Source organism: Euprymna scolopes, chromosome 2 (genome assembly GCF_053919585.1).
Source record: "Euprymna scolopes isolate OS-2025 chromosome 2, ASM5391958v1, whole genome shotgun sequence".
Lineage (NCBI taxonomy): Eukaryota > Metazoa > Mollusca > Cephalopoda > Sepiida > Sepiolidae > Euprymna > Euprymna scolopes.
In genome coordinates, this window is record NC_136483.1 from 62,355,819 (window position 1) to 62,370,706 (window position 14,888).

Genomic DNA, 14,888 nt, shown 5'->3' on the forward strand with positions numbered 1-14,888 from the left:
GTATTTCCAGATTTAATTAAAGTTTTATGATATGTTTTTTTATTCAATTGTAAGGTTAAAGTACAGAATAGGTACAAAACACCCTCCCCTCCCTACGGATCACTCTCTGCATGAGTACCGATTAATGTTTTTTTTTTTTTTACCGTAGTTTCTTTTTTTTTTTTAAAGAAAACCTTTTTTAACAAAAATTGAAAGTACACGTTTTTCTTTTCTTTTTTTACAGAAGTTGTTTTTATATAAGAAAATATGAATGCTTTTTCTTTATTAAAAAAATTGGGTACTCATGCACTTATTGATCTGTGCTGAAATAATAACGTTATTATTTAAAAAGCCATTCTTAACAAGGAGAAGGGAGGGTGTTTTGTACCTATTCTGTACTTTAACCTTACAATTGAATAAAAAAACATATAAAACTTTAATTAAACTTGGAAATATGATTTAAAAAATAGCGCCGATCAGTAAGTGCACTTTGATAGTTTGGGTATGAACAGTATCATCATCAGGATTGACTATGTTTTTCTTGCAGACAATTGTGGCATGCTGATGAATACCATTCTTAAAGGTTTCTAATCCATTATAAGCTGCCCATCCATCCGAAATTATTCTTATTCCCAACAAAATCCATGAACAAATTATTGGGAATAATTTTTCCAGAACCCTCCATTCAACCGCTATAGTGTTGCCTCCATTGCTCCCTCTCTTCCACTGCCCAGAATACCAAATGTCATCTTTTATTCTTACTTGATTATGAATTATCATTAATCAGAAGTGACTTTTCCAGGACATTCATCATTAAGGGAAAATATCAGTGTACATAATATTGTAAACAGATATGGAACTTAATGAACGAGACATATATATATATATATATATATATATATATATTTACAATTCCTCAAAGTTGCGTTTTTCAAGATGAAAAAAAAAAAAAACAATTCGATGCTTATGTAAAAACGTTATTGTGCTATTTTTAAATAGTATTTTCAAGTTAAATTCAAGTTTTACGATATCTTTATTTTATTAAATAGTTATGTGAACATACAGAATAGTTGTAAAACACTCTCCCCTCCCCACATTAAGAATGGATTTCTAAATAAATTTCAACACAGTAACTTCTCTGCATAATAACCAACAAATTCTCCAAAATTAGCGACACGTTTATTTTTTTTTGTTGTTATTAGTGTGTAGAGGACTAGGATATATAAATCCTAATCCCGTTACAAAAGAAAATAATGAAATGAATGGAAAGAAGGAAACAAAAACTCAATTGCTGGATAAGATAAACGTGCCGTTTATTTACTGTTGAAAGAATGAATGTTTTAGGTATAACACGTGTTCATGTCCGCACGGGTGTAACCATCATTTGTTGCGGGACTGGTAGTATAGAAGGAAAAAGGAAATGTGTGTTCATCTCACGTTTGGGTCACTATCGTTTGTTCGCGCATGAGAAGAGAAGTGAGTGATGTAGTGGAAAATGGGAATGATAGTCCAGCGTGTAGACAAAGAAAAGGATAGAGAGTTGACATCAGTTAAACTGTGCGCCATGTTAGCAGTCAGCTACGCGAAGGTATTCTCAGGGACAAGTTGTATATATAGAGAGAGAAAGAGTGAGAATGTCAATCCAGTTCATGGAGAGAGAAAGCGTATAAAGTGTACGTACGGTCTGTTAGCTTTTTGGTCCCATATAGTAGCAAGTGGCGTGAGGCATGGGCGTGCGCCTCCCTTACGGGAGGTGGCTGGTTCGCCGAACCTCTCAGCTCGAGAGCTGGTCCAAAAAAGGGCTGGAAACAGCTTGTCTCTTGCTTTTATAGTTGTTTCCAGTGGTCTTTTGCGCATGTGTGGATTTCCTTTGAAAGGGAAGTGACATTGTCCATGTGTGCGTACATGTGCGTACATTAGCATGTGTGTGTATATACATGTGAATGTGAGTGTATATACGCGAACGTGAATATATGTACGTGTGTGGATGTGCGTGCGTATGTATATGACAAGTAATATGGCTTCAGATGTGAACGCATATTTTTGTGTGAGACTAGAAAAGGCTTGCGCAAGTGTTTTTTATAATGTTAAAACTTTGTTACATTAGACAAAAGAGTTGAAAAACAAATCATTTTTTCTTACAATTAATCAGATAGGTAGAAGAGTAAATTATCTTGCCTTTGATAACATTTATTTGTTATGTATTTCCATTTTTACCACTTTTTTAAATCTTTGTGGATTGTAAAATAAACCCATTTTATATTTATTTATTTGATTATCCTCATCTTCGTAGTTGTCATGAAACCACTACTACAAAGATGAGGATAATAGTCCACAAATTAATTAACAAATATACAAATTACTCATCTCAAAGGATTCCAATGATAAAATAACATACCATTTAGTACAGATCTGATGATGGAAAACCAGATAAGAACGAAAAACTTGGATTTAAAACAAAAATCCAACTTTGCCCCCCCCCCGTTGGGGCTCATGGCACAGTGGATAGAGGCATTGAATCTCTATGGTTCCAGAAGATATCGGTTTCAATCCTATCCAAAGCTGGCCAAAGGATTAGTTGGTGAGACAAAAAATGAAAAGCAGTAATTAGTGAGGATACAGTTAAGAGACTCAGAATTCCTATCCCGTCACGGTTAACCACCTGACGAAGGCTAGAAGAATTGTTGGCCGAAACGTAGTGAAACAACAACTATGCAGATGAGTCCGCAAATAAATAAATAAATAAATAAATTATACAAATTACTCATCTGAAAGGATTCCAATAATTAAATAATAATCCCATTTTTTCTAATTAAAATACAATTTTGGTTATCTTTACGATTACTGTTTTCACATAACTTCCGGTTACCTCACTCCAGATTATTTAAAACATGTTGTTTTAAGCAAAAAACAACAGTACTTAATTAATTGCCATGTAGAAAATAGTAATGTATCCAAAAATTACGAAAATCCATCGGGTAGAAAATTATTTATAATTAAAAGTAATTTTTACGGAAAATTGGGAGAAATTACATTTTCCCTAGATGTAAACACCTTGAAGATAGAGAATACAGGGGACATATCTCACTTTAATGGCGAACTTTTTTTAAAGACCACAGCGATAGACTTTTTTTTACTAAAAAACAAAATAGCAATTGTTCTACTCGATGAATTTTCGTAATTTTGGGATATATTACTATTTTCGACATGACACTTATGTAAGTATTGTTGTTTTTGCTTAAAACGACATGTTTTTAAAAAAATCGATCTATCGACTCGCACAGATTTTTTTTCTTAATAACGTTATGAGAAAGACTTCCTTTATCTATTCTGTACTTTCACCTAACAATTTAATAACAAAGGATAGTTAAAATCAATTAAAAATAAAGGAACAATAGGAAGTGAAGTGGAAAAACATTAAATATAATATTTTATTATTATTATTATTATTATTAAATTACTTAGTGACACTTATTGGGTGGATTTCTGTCAATATTTTGTTTATTTTTCCAGTTTGGAGCTATTATTGACTCTCCGAAAACGGCATGTTTTCGTCGGCCATCTTGATTTTCGATTTTACTTACCACCTTTTGTTTACTGACACTTTTTGTTTTTGAATCGAATAGAAGCTTTAAAATACATTAAAACATAAACAACTTATCCAGGTTCGGAGAAAAGTAACTTATCTTGCCTTTAGTAACATTTATTTGTTATATATTGGAATTTTTTACCCTTTTTTATTTTGGTTTGTTGTCTATTAAATATCCGGTAAATACATTATTTTCATTCATTTTTATGACATTTCACTTTATTATTAATTCCTCCAAATAGTCTGAAAATCGAAAGGAAATATATCCTCCTAAATTCCTGGACGAAAGAAAGAAATATATATATTTCAAGCGTCTTTGAAGGTGGTTACAAAAACAAAACAAAAAAAAAAATGGACATTTTCTTTTAATAAACTTGTAGGAAAAACGTAGTTTTTTTGTTTTGTTTTTTTTTAGTCTGAATCGCAGCGGGGTTAAGGTACACACTTGGCCTTTCGCATGCAATTAACTCACCTTGAAGAGTTGGAAGAAAAACAAAACTGTTTGCTTTTTTCTAACTGCTCGAAGAATTAGCGCCAACTAATTGTAAACAGAAACGTCCGTCATTGCCGCCATAGATGTCACATGGTACCGGTGAATGGTTAAAATATTCCCGTGTTTCAATTACCCCCACCCCCGGGTTAACAAAAAATAATTTTATTTATTTATTTTAATTTTGTAATTATTGTTGTTTAGTGCTATATTTTAGTTGAAGTTCAGAAACGCGGGTAGTCTATCTTTATTTATTTAATTAGATCTTTTTCCAGCTTGATTTATGGTAGTTTCGTTTCTACGTTCACAAAATTGTTTTTAAAATTTTTCAATTCCTTGGAAAAGGGTATAATGTGGTTGTTTAATTCTCTCACAACTCAAGAACTTAGATACCAGGGTCGGAAAGTGGGATTGAGAAGTCAGCATCTACGAGAAGGGCACTCTGACCTGCAAAATACGCAGTTAACACTCAGACACAGCTAGAAATGGCTAGCATTCACTACACAGCTCGCCCTCGATACACAGCTCGCACTCACTACCCGGCTAGACAGTAGACACAGCTAGCATTCACTACACTGCTAGACACAAGTATCCTACACTACACAGTTGGACAGTGGACACTGATATCACTTACTACACGGTTAGGCAGCTAGCATTCACGATGATGCCAAATAAAAAAAAATCCAGCTTTAATTGTATTTTACATTTCTCATTTAAAAGTGATGACATTTTTCCATAAAAGTCGACCGAATAGCATTTTAAGTTCTTTTATTAAAAAATAACACCTTTTTAAAGAAAATACAATCCGATCACATTTTAAATTCTTCATTTAAAAGTGACAACTTTTATCTAGAAAATCCAACCGACTCATAGTTTAAGTTCTTCATTTGAAAGCAACTATTTTGTTTTCCAGAAAATACAACCGAATCGTATTAATTCTTCATTCAAAAGCGACAAGTTTATTCTAGAAAATCCAACTGAATCACATTAAATGATTAATTTTGTTAATGTAAATGTTGTTTAAATCTTTATTTATAAAATTATTCGAGTAAAAATTTGCAATCGTGATTTATCAGTTTTTAAGACCAAGGTTGCAGGTGATGGAATCTCTAGAAGTCGAAAGTTGTAGAGTATCACCGGGACCGTTAAAGGTAAATTAACCTTATCTCTGATTTGCAAAAGGTTTTCACCAAATCACATCCTCACCCATATACAATAAAAAGGCGGGAATAACTTCAGAAAAATAACCCAACAAGAATCTGAGATCACTGTATTGGAATGAAATAACATTTATTTACATGTTTAAGAAACCGTGATTTAAGTTGTTCCAACGTTAAGGTTTTTGCAACGAATGTTCATTAGGTAGGCTTAGCTAATAAGTGTCTATCGTGGAAAAGGCATGAAGCTTAAGATTACTGATTTTCATCAACATGTGGTTATTTTCTAAGGAGGAAAAAAGTCATTAAGATAAGTGACTTGTGTGTGTGTGTGTGTGTGTGTGTGTGTGTGTGTGTGTGTTTGTCACATATGAAAACAGCTGTTCGAAATAACTTTGTTAAAAGAAGGATAATTCTCGTTTGATATGGTAACTTTCTGTGGTGAGAATTTAAGGTGAATGATGCGCACAAGGTCATGTTGGGTGATTTAACGTCTCACAAGGACGGAGTCTATTAGACCTGAGTCGAGCTGGTGACATCTGAAGAGAAAAACTGATTTGGTTTTCACTGCATTCTAGGCGAAACTGTTTTACGTCTGAATAGACGGAGTCCACGCTGAGGACGGGCAGCAGTGATGTTTACTCATAGAACTGCATCCTGAACTGGTTTGATTTTCACGGGCAGAACCTTATATACGCATATTCTAAAACATTCTAGTCTGTTTGTTGTATTACTGCATGTGGAGCACAACGTAGTTCCTTTATTGCATGTACACAGATGGGCAAATAATGATGTTGTGTCTGCACATACTTCATACACGTGTGTGTTGAAAACAGTGCTTGCTATGAGAATGTCTCTTCCAAAGATTTGTTCGGGTCATATGTACCGGTCGTTACATGTCTACAAATCCCTTTCAAATTTTGAGGAATTGCAAAAAAAAAAAAAAAGATTAAAATAGATGAATTAATTGCTCTAGAAATCAAAATGCATTTATATATATATATATATATATATATATATATATATATATATATATATATATATATATATATACTAGGATGGGTGCCCGGCGTTGCCCGGATGTTTGGAGGTGTATGCTGATCCCCCCCCAAAAAAAAGCGGTCAATTTTTTTAACTTTGTCCCCTATTATGACCCCTTAAAATTTATTGTTTGGGGCTCAAATCAAGTTATTAAGTTAGATCCATGTTCAAGGAACCTATATCTAAAGTTTCAAGTGTTTAGACCCCAAATTGTCGGAGGAGTTTGGTAGAGTTCTCAAAGGTCAAATCGTTGAACTTTGACCCCTTAACAGCGAAATTTCTGGCCGAAACAGATCACATGGATTTTTCCAAATCTCAGTACCTTGTATATCAAATTTCGAGCCTGTAGACTAAATATTAACAGAGTTATTGCGTACGAAAATGTACACAGACACACAGACAGACACACACACAGACATGTTCACTTTTATGGATATATATATATTTCTGTAGAAATATATTTTCTTATACATTGTAGAAGACTAGGATATAAATACCCTAAACTCGCTACAAGAAAAAATAATGAAACGAATTGAATGAAGGAAACAAAGAACTCAAATGCTGGAATAAAATAAACATGTCGTTTATTTTCTGTTGAGAAATGAAAGTCTTGGGTGTACAGGTGTTCATTCAGCCATTGACGACTACGCGCGTGGAAGGAAAGGTGAATGCAATAGAGAAACGCGAAGTGGCAAGGCGGCCTGTAGAAAGAGAGGGTTAAGCTCAGTAGAGCGTCGCGCACATGTCTGTTTTGATGGACCAAAGCCGAAGGGGAGATAGAGTGAGAAAGTCAATCCAGTTCATGGAGAGAGAAAGCATATAAAGTGTACATACTGTCTGTTAGCTTTTTGTTCCACATAGTAGCAAGTGGTGTGAGGCACGCGCGTGCGCACGCATGCCGAAAAGGCAGGCTGTTGGTCTATAGACCATCCAGCTAGGAGGCTGGTCTGAAAAGGGAGAAGCTGCTTATTGCTCTTTCTTTTATAGGTGTTTCCGCTGGTCTTTTGCGCATGTGTAGATTTCCTTTGAAAGGGGAAGTGACGTCCATGCGTGCATGTATGTGCGTACGTTAGCGGGTGTGTGTGTATATACACGTGAATGTGAGTGTATGTATGCGAACGTGAATATATGTGCATGTGTGGACGTGCGCGCGTATGTTTGTGTGCGCATATGTATGTGACAAGTAATATAACTTGAGATGTTTTTTTTTTTTTTTTTTTTTTTTTTTACACAGTGATCAACCACTTATCAAGGCCCGGAAGCCACTCAGGGATAAGGGTTATTGCAAGTACATTACGTTAGTGAGGAGATTTGCTGAAATGTTTACTTAAGGGGGCGGTTCATTAGGAATTTGTTAACATTGGACTTGAAAACAACCAAGTTGTAGTCCGGAGGGAAGCAGGCAGACGGAACAGAGTTCCACAGGCGTGCAGTTCTAAGAAAGAAGCTTTGTTCATGGAATCCGCGCTTTGATTTAGGCACAGATATAGAGTGGGGGAAATTTTTCACAGTGGATTCAGCTAGACGGGTGTTTTTCGTGAAAGATTGGCGAGGGGGGACCAGAGATTGGAGTTCAGACGAGCATCTGCCATGAAAATAACGATAAAACAAGGATAGGCTCGCAACGTCTCTTCTGTGGGAGAGAGGTTGCAGGGTAGAGAAAAGGGCATCCCCCACTAAGCCAAGGCAGGATAGGCTGTTTTTAGCAGCTCCTGCCCAGATATGGCAGCAGTATTCCATCCTTGGACGTACTTGGCTTTTATATAGATAAAGAATTGCATCAGTAGTGAGATATTTTCTGGAGCGGTAGAAGGATCCCACCATCTTTCCAGCGACCTTGGCAACAGACTTGATGTACGTGTTCCATTTCAGATCAGGAGTAAAGGTCAAACCCAGAAGCTTGTCAAAACACGGGGCCTCACCCAGACGAGAGCCATCCATCACAATTGATGCCAGATGGGGATCAGAGCGTTGATGATGTAAGGATAGGAGTTTGGTTTTGGATGCATTAAAGGTAACCAGCCACATCTTCCCCCACTGAACCACGCGCTCGAGATCAGAGGAGAGAGAATCAGAGAGAACTTTGTCATTTACAGCCTTTGATGTGTTGCCGTAGATGGTCGTGTCATCAGCATAGATGTCAACGAATGATTTAAGTATGTGTTTAGGGAGATCATTGATGTAGATCAGGAAGAGAGTTGGGCCCAGGATTGACCCAGGATGTGAACATGTGTTTTTGTGTGAGACTAGAAAAGGCTCGCGCAACATGTATACAAACATGTATACAAACATGTATAATAGTATATACTTTGTTGATATTATTTTCATAAGTATGTATACAAAAATTAGAATAGAACATTTTTGTAGAAGATTCATAAGTTAATTAAAATTGTTGGTACGAATAGTTGGGTTTAATGACTTTGATAAAAATTCAATATGACGTAATGGAAAAATAAAAAGGTATTTACTTCTTTATTCTCTTCCAATTTTCGGATTTTAATTATGTCAAATCCCACTTCAATTTCTTTTGACGGATTGATTGTTGCTATTTCTTCTGATGAGTTAAGGGCGTAATAGATTCACTGATTGATATAACAATTAAGTGATTGATTTTGCGCTACGAAACAGATACTGTCAAGAATTGTATAAGTTAACTGAATTAAAGAAATAAATTATAAGATAGTCAACATCATGCATTTTGGAATATAACTTTTTGTCATTTATTTTCTCTCTCTCTCTCTCTCTCTCTCTCTCTCTCTCTCTCTCTCTCTCTCTCTCTCTCTCTCTCTTACACACACTCTCTCTCTCTTTATATATATATATATATATATATATATATATATATTTATATATATATATATATATACATATGTATATATATATATATATATATATATATATATATATATATATATATATTAAAAATAGATATGGAAAGAGTTAATTTCGAAACATCGCTAAAAAACATCCCCACACCCAGCAAGCATAGCTATATTATTAAATTAATCCAAAAAACAGATGAACTAATACGCCGAATGCGATGGCGAGCAAATTTCTTCCTTAAAAATGAAAACGTAAACAAAAAAGAATCCTATGGTTTTAAAACCCTTAAAAATGCGAAAACAGTAGACCTTTTGATAAACTTTGAAAATGACCTTTTAAACGTAATTAAAAACTTAGAATTCCACAATCAACCTAACAATTTCCAACGGAAACTACACAAAATCGTTAGAAAAATAAACAACTCTAATAAAATCTTTGTAAAAGCAGATAAAACTAGAAACTTTTATAAAATAGATAAGCAAGAATATAACAAACTAATCACAGAAAACATTACAAAAAACTAGACACAAACGAATGCGACTACATAGATATAATAAATACTAAAAGTAAACAAATTACCGATAAATTAAAAATTAGCGATAAAGTTGGCAAATTGAAACCTAGAGGGGCATACATTCTGCTTAAAGACCACAAATGGGACTTTAATAATAATCCCAGCACCCGCCCAATAAACCCAACTAAACCAGAAATAGGTAGAATTACCAAAACAATACTTTCTAGAGTAAACAAACAAATCAAACAAGACCTAGAATTAAACCAGTGGGCAAATACTGCCGAAGCAATCACCTGGTTTAAAAATATAGAAAACAAAGATAAATGTACGTTTATACAGTTTGACATCATAGACTTTTATCCCTCGATATCCGAAGAACTTTTTAACATTACCCTAGAATTTGCCGAGGCATACACTGATATATCCTCGGAAGAAATCAACATCATTAAAAAAATGGAGAAAATCAGTTCTAATAAATAACAATAACCAATGGATAAAAACTAAAATGAAAAATTCGTTTGATTTGGCGATGGGTGCCACGGATTCTGCAGAGGCATCAGATCTTGTGGGATTATTCATTCTATATACCCTCACAATCATATTCGATACTACGGATATTGGCCTATATAGAGATGACGGACTAGCTATAATAAAAAACTCCAACAAAGTCAAGGGAGAAAACTTTAAGAAAATCATACACAAGAAAATGAAAAAATTAGGCCTAAAAGCAGACGTATCAGCTAACATAGAAATAACAAACTTCCTGGATGTCACGTTAAATTTAGAAAAAAACACATATGAACCATATAGATAACGCTACTCCAATTTAGGTAAACCCTAAGTCCAATCACCCACCATCAATTATAAAACACATTCCTAACTCGATCGTAAGTAGACTCAGTAATAACTCAAGCGATGAAAATGCATTTAACAGGTCAACCAATATCTACGAAACAGCCCTAAATAATAGTGGATACAAAAATATCGATATCAAATATAAGCAACAAAACACCAATAACTATAATAAAATTAAAAATAGAAGAAAAAGATCTATAATTTGGTATACGGCCCCATACAATCAAATGTTAAAAACAAAACTTGGCAAGAAATTTCTAGATCTTATTGAAAAACACTTTCCCGCAACCAACCCCTTACACAAAATCTTCAATAAAAATACCTTAAAGTTATCCTACAGTTGTTGCGAAAATTTAGAGATGATAATTAAAGCACATAATAACAAAATACTAAATAAAAACAATGTAAACAACAACAAAATAAACAATAAAAAAGTAAACATCATGACAAAAACAAAACTAACACTAGCAGAAATAATAATAATAATAATAATAATAATAATAATAATAATAAACCAACCCTGGACAAGAACAACCATACTAAAAATAAAAATACTAATAACGAACAAGATAAATGCAACTGTAGACACCGCACACTTTGCCCAGTTCAAAATATATGTCTAACTAAAAGCGTAGTTTATCAGGCAATAATATTTGCGAAAGAAAACCCGAATAACAAGAAATATTACGTAGGCATGGCTTCCTTAGATTTCACAACCCGATACTATGACCACAAAAGTACATTCAACAATAAAAAACACAGTATAAAAACAACACTAGCGAATAAATACTGGGAACTCAAAAAAAGCGGACATTCGCCGGTAGTCGAATGGAAAATAATAAGACAAGCTACCACGTGTAGGCATCTAGACGACTCATGTAGATTATGCCTTCATGAAAAATTTGCTATCCTGTACTTTAAAGAACCCCAACATCTATTAAACTGTAGAAGAGAAATAGCAAATAACTGTGTTCACAAAATAAAATTTACTCTAGGATAGCGATACAAAATAGTTTTAAAACTAACTAAAACAATAGAAAATAAACAAATAAATAAATTAAATAAACATGAATATACATAAACAATCACACATATATGTATGTATGTATATGTGTATATATATGTGGATATATGTGTGTACACATATGTATATTTATATATAAACTAACAATAAAAAAAAAACACTAACCTAGTTTTAAAACAGATCCTTTGTCCGATAAAATGCATGCCCATTGGCTGATAGGAAGGGGCGCAGTGGATACTAGAAAGCTGATTGGCTAACTAAATCCTCAATAGAAGAGGACCATATAAAAACGATAAACAACCACAGAATTCGCGCATAAGCCTGAGGAATCCTAGAGTGGATGAAATGCAGAATATTCAGTGTAGCTTAATCGCCATATATATTTTATAAATTATTATATATATATATATATATATATATATATATATATACACGAGCAAACAGTTAATAAAACATGTTAAAAAACACTTTGAAATGAGTTAAAAACATATTGAATCGAAAAAGGAGACACTAGATAAGTGGATAGTTCTTAATCCATAGAGTTTTGAAGAAATACTTTCCTTCTCATCAGAGGGTAGGAATTAGCAAAATGCGGGATCGGATTTTGCATGCAAAAGTATTTGATGAAACAACAAGTAAGTCAAAGATCTTACTTGATAACAAACAAAGTGAAGCAGAGGGAATATGGTGAAGAAAAAGGAGATTATGAATGGATAGTCTGGTGGAAGATAAATAATCCAGTTACGGTAAAATCCAAATATATAACTTATATATATATATATATATTTGATTGGGATTTTTTAAACATTCATTTTACAACGTTATACTATTTGGTTTTTGTTTGAATAAGTCATTGCTTAATAGTAAAAAACAAAATATGTAGAGACGCGAAAACACACACATAAACTCGAAAAGCAGTGGCAAAATTTTATTAATATGGTGATTTATAATTTTATTAGTTTTTTCAGCCTGTTAAAAATGGGCAAAAGTTATAGTACATTTATTTAGAATGAGTGCTTGATGTTACGTTATGTACGCGCAAAATGAATGCCGATGCTCAAAATGTATAAACATTTTGACCCCTCCCTTTACTTAAAAATTCACCAAAAATCAGGAAATTAACCAATTGTAATGAAATTTTCAGTATTTATAAAATAATGATCACGAAATATAATGAACCCATTATTTTTATTTAAATCTTAATGGAAATGTATTATTTTGTTTAAATAAAAAATACCTTTACTAAAGTTATGGTTTTCTGTAGTAAAAAAAAAAAAAATGAATGAATTTATTTTTGCGTTTTTTATGAAAATAAAGCATCGTAAATTATAACAATTTAAAAAAAAATGATTTCATTTTTACAAGAACATTACGAAAAAAGCCCTTAAAGTCCATATTAATTAATTCAATATAACTCAAAGAAAAACTAATTTCTCGAACTACCGATATTACCATTGAATTAAGCATGGTTTATTTAATATTTTCACACAAAAAAATGATAATAGCAAAAATATTTCTACTTTTTTTTTTTTAAATTAGAGATTTCGCATAATTTTTATATGTAAGATTTTAATAATTTCCTTGCTCGCATGAATGTGAAACTTTCGGCATAACATAATTTTTATATAATCTTGAACAATAATTAAAAAAAAAATTAATTTAAAAACAGGAACATAAAAAATAATTAAATTAAAAAAATGATAAAACTGATACAAATGTTCAGGATAGGAATGTACAGATGCATGTCTGGGGAAAAATAAAGAAAACCGGCACCCCTATCTCTTTTTAATATCATGACCTCATTTGGAAACAGCGTTTCGATTGACTGTAATTTTGGGTTTCAGTATAATCGTTTTACAAAACATTATTAGTTGCGATTTTTGCAAACCGCATAATTACTCGCTTTTAGGGGGTTGATTCAGCTATTTTTTTGTACAAGCAAGGTGTTGTTTTTTTAATTTAATTCAATATCTTAGGATTTTACTTAACTAATTATCTTTGAAATAGATCCAGAAAACTAATATTTATCTTTTAAAGGATTTTTACAATGAATTTAATTAACTTCAAAATTTAGCTGAATTGGTTAGCTCACTGTGAAAACATTTTTCATATTTTTTTTTTTTTTTTTTCACGTGTAAAAATATTTTTTTCCTTTTGGAAATTAACTTTAGTCTCTAATCTTTCAAATACAATCTTGGCCTTCGGGACAAGATCAAAGTGTAGTATCTGTTCTTCAGATGCTGCACTTCTATTTCTTGTTCTCTTTCGGTGGAGGAGAAATCCTTCACGACTGAGACAATTTTTATTTTTGTACCTTGTCTCCACGTTAAAAAACGACCCTGGTGTCTAACTCTGTCCCGTGGGGAGGCATAGTAAATAGGTACAATGAAAAAGTAGTCACAATCCTACAAAAAAATTATGATAAATTGGCTTTCAAGACTAGCCCCCTCCCCCCCATCTTTATTCGTCCATTTTGCCCGTACCTATGTTACATTGATAGTTGAACATAATTAAATCTGTGTTCATTTTTGCATTAAATCCTATTAATCCCTATTATTTTTGCATTGAATCCTATTAATCCCTATTATTTTCTGTGTCGATACCATAATACTTAGTTTCTGTACTTTACCATATAAAGGTCCATACCAAATTTCAACCAGATCAGACCAGTAATTTCCGAGAAAACTTATAGAGTAAATGTGTTTTTTTAGTGAAAATCTCTAACAGTGCATGAAACAGATACCATAATATGTAGTTTACTGTAATAACAGAAGTCTATACAAAATTTCTGTTAGATCGGCTCATTAGTTCCCCAGAAAACTTCTCGAGTAAATGTGTTATAGTGGTCACTAATCCCTATTAATCCCTAACTGTATATCAAACGAATACCTTAATACTTTTTTTGCTACACCTTATCATAACAAAGGTCCATACAAAATTTCAACCAGATCGACTCTGTAGTTTCTGAGAAAATTTCTAGAGTAATGTGGTTACTCATCCCTACCAATCCCTAACTGTGCATCAAATAAGTACCATAATATTTAGTTCGCTGCACCTTATCATAGTATTGGTCCATACAAAGTTTCAGCCAGATCGGCCCTTTGGTTTTTGAGAAAAACGTGGAACAGATAGAGAGATTAAGAGAAATATCATAGAAATTTCCATAATTGGTGGGACGAGTGTAATTTTTGTTTTAACATTTTTTTATTTTAATAAATCAAACTGTGCCTCAAGTCTTAAAAAAGCTAGTGAAACAATAGTGGATGAGAAGAATAGTTTGTGACAATTGATTATTTGGACTGGATGAACGCCGAGACTTTTGTGTGCATTAAAGGCGGGCAACGGCAATAAGGCGGAGAAATACTGAGGACTAGAACACATCAAAACGTCAGCTGTTTTCAGTCATTTTCCTTCTT

General features: G+C 33.0%; 1 protein-coding gene across 1 annotated transcript in view; it reads right to left on the reverse strand.

Moving 5' to 3' along the window:
* Positions 1–4,198, reverse strand: part of LOC145291548 (structural maintenance of chromosomes protein 6-like) — a 95,239-nt gene extending 91,041 nt beyond the window's left edge. The window contains exon 1 of the mRNA XM_080137566.1: positions 4,041–4,198. The gene's annotated coding sequence lies outside the window, so the exon portion shown is untranslated. The remainder of the gene's footprint in view (positions 1–4,040) is intronic.
* Positions 4,199–14,888: the final 10,690 nt, after the last annotated feature.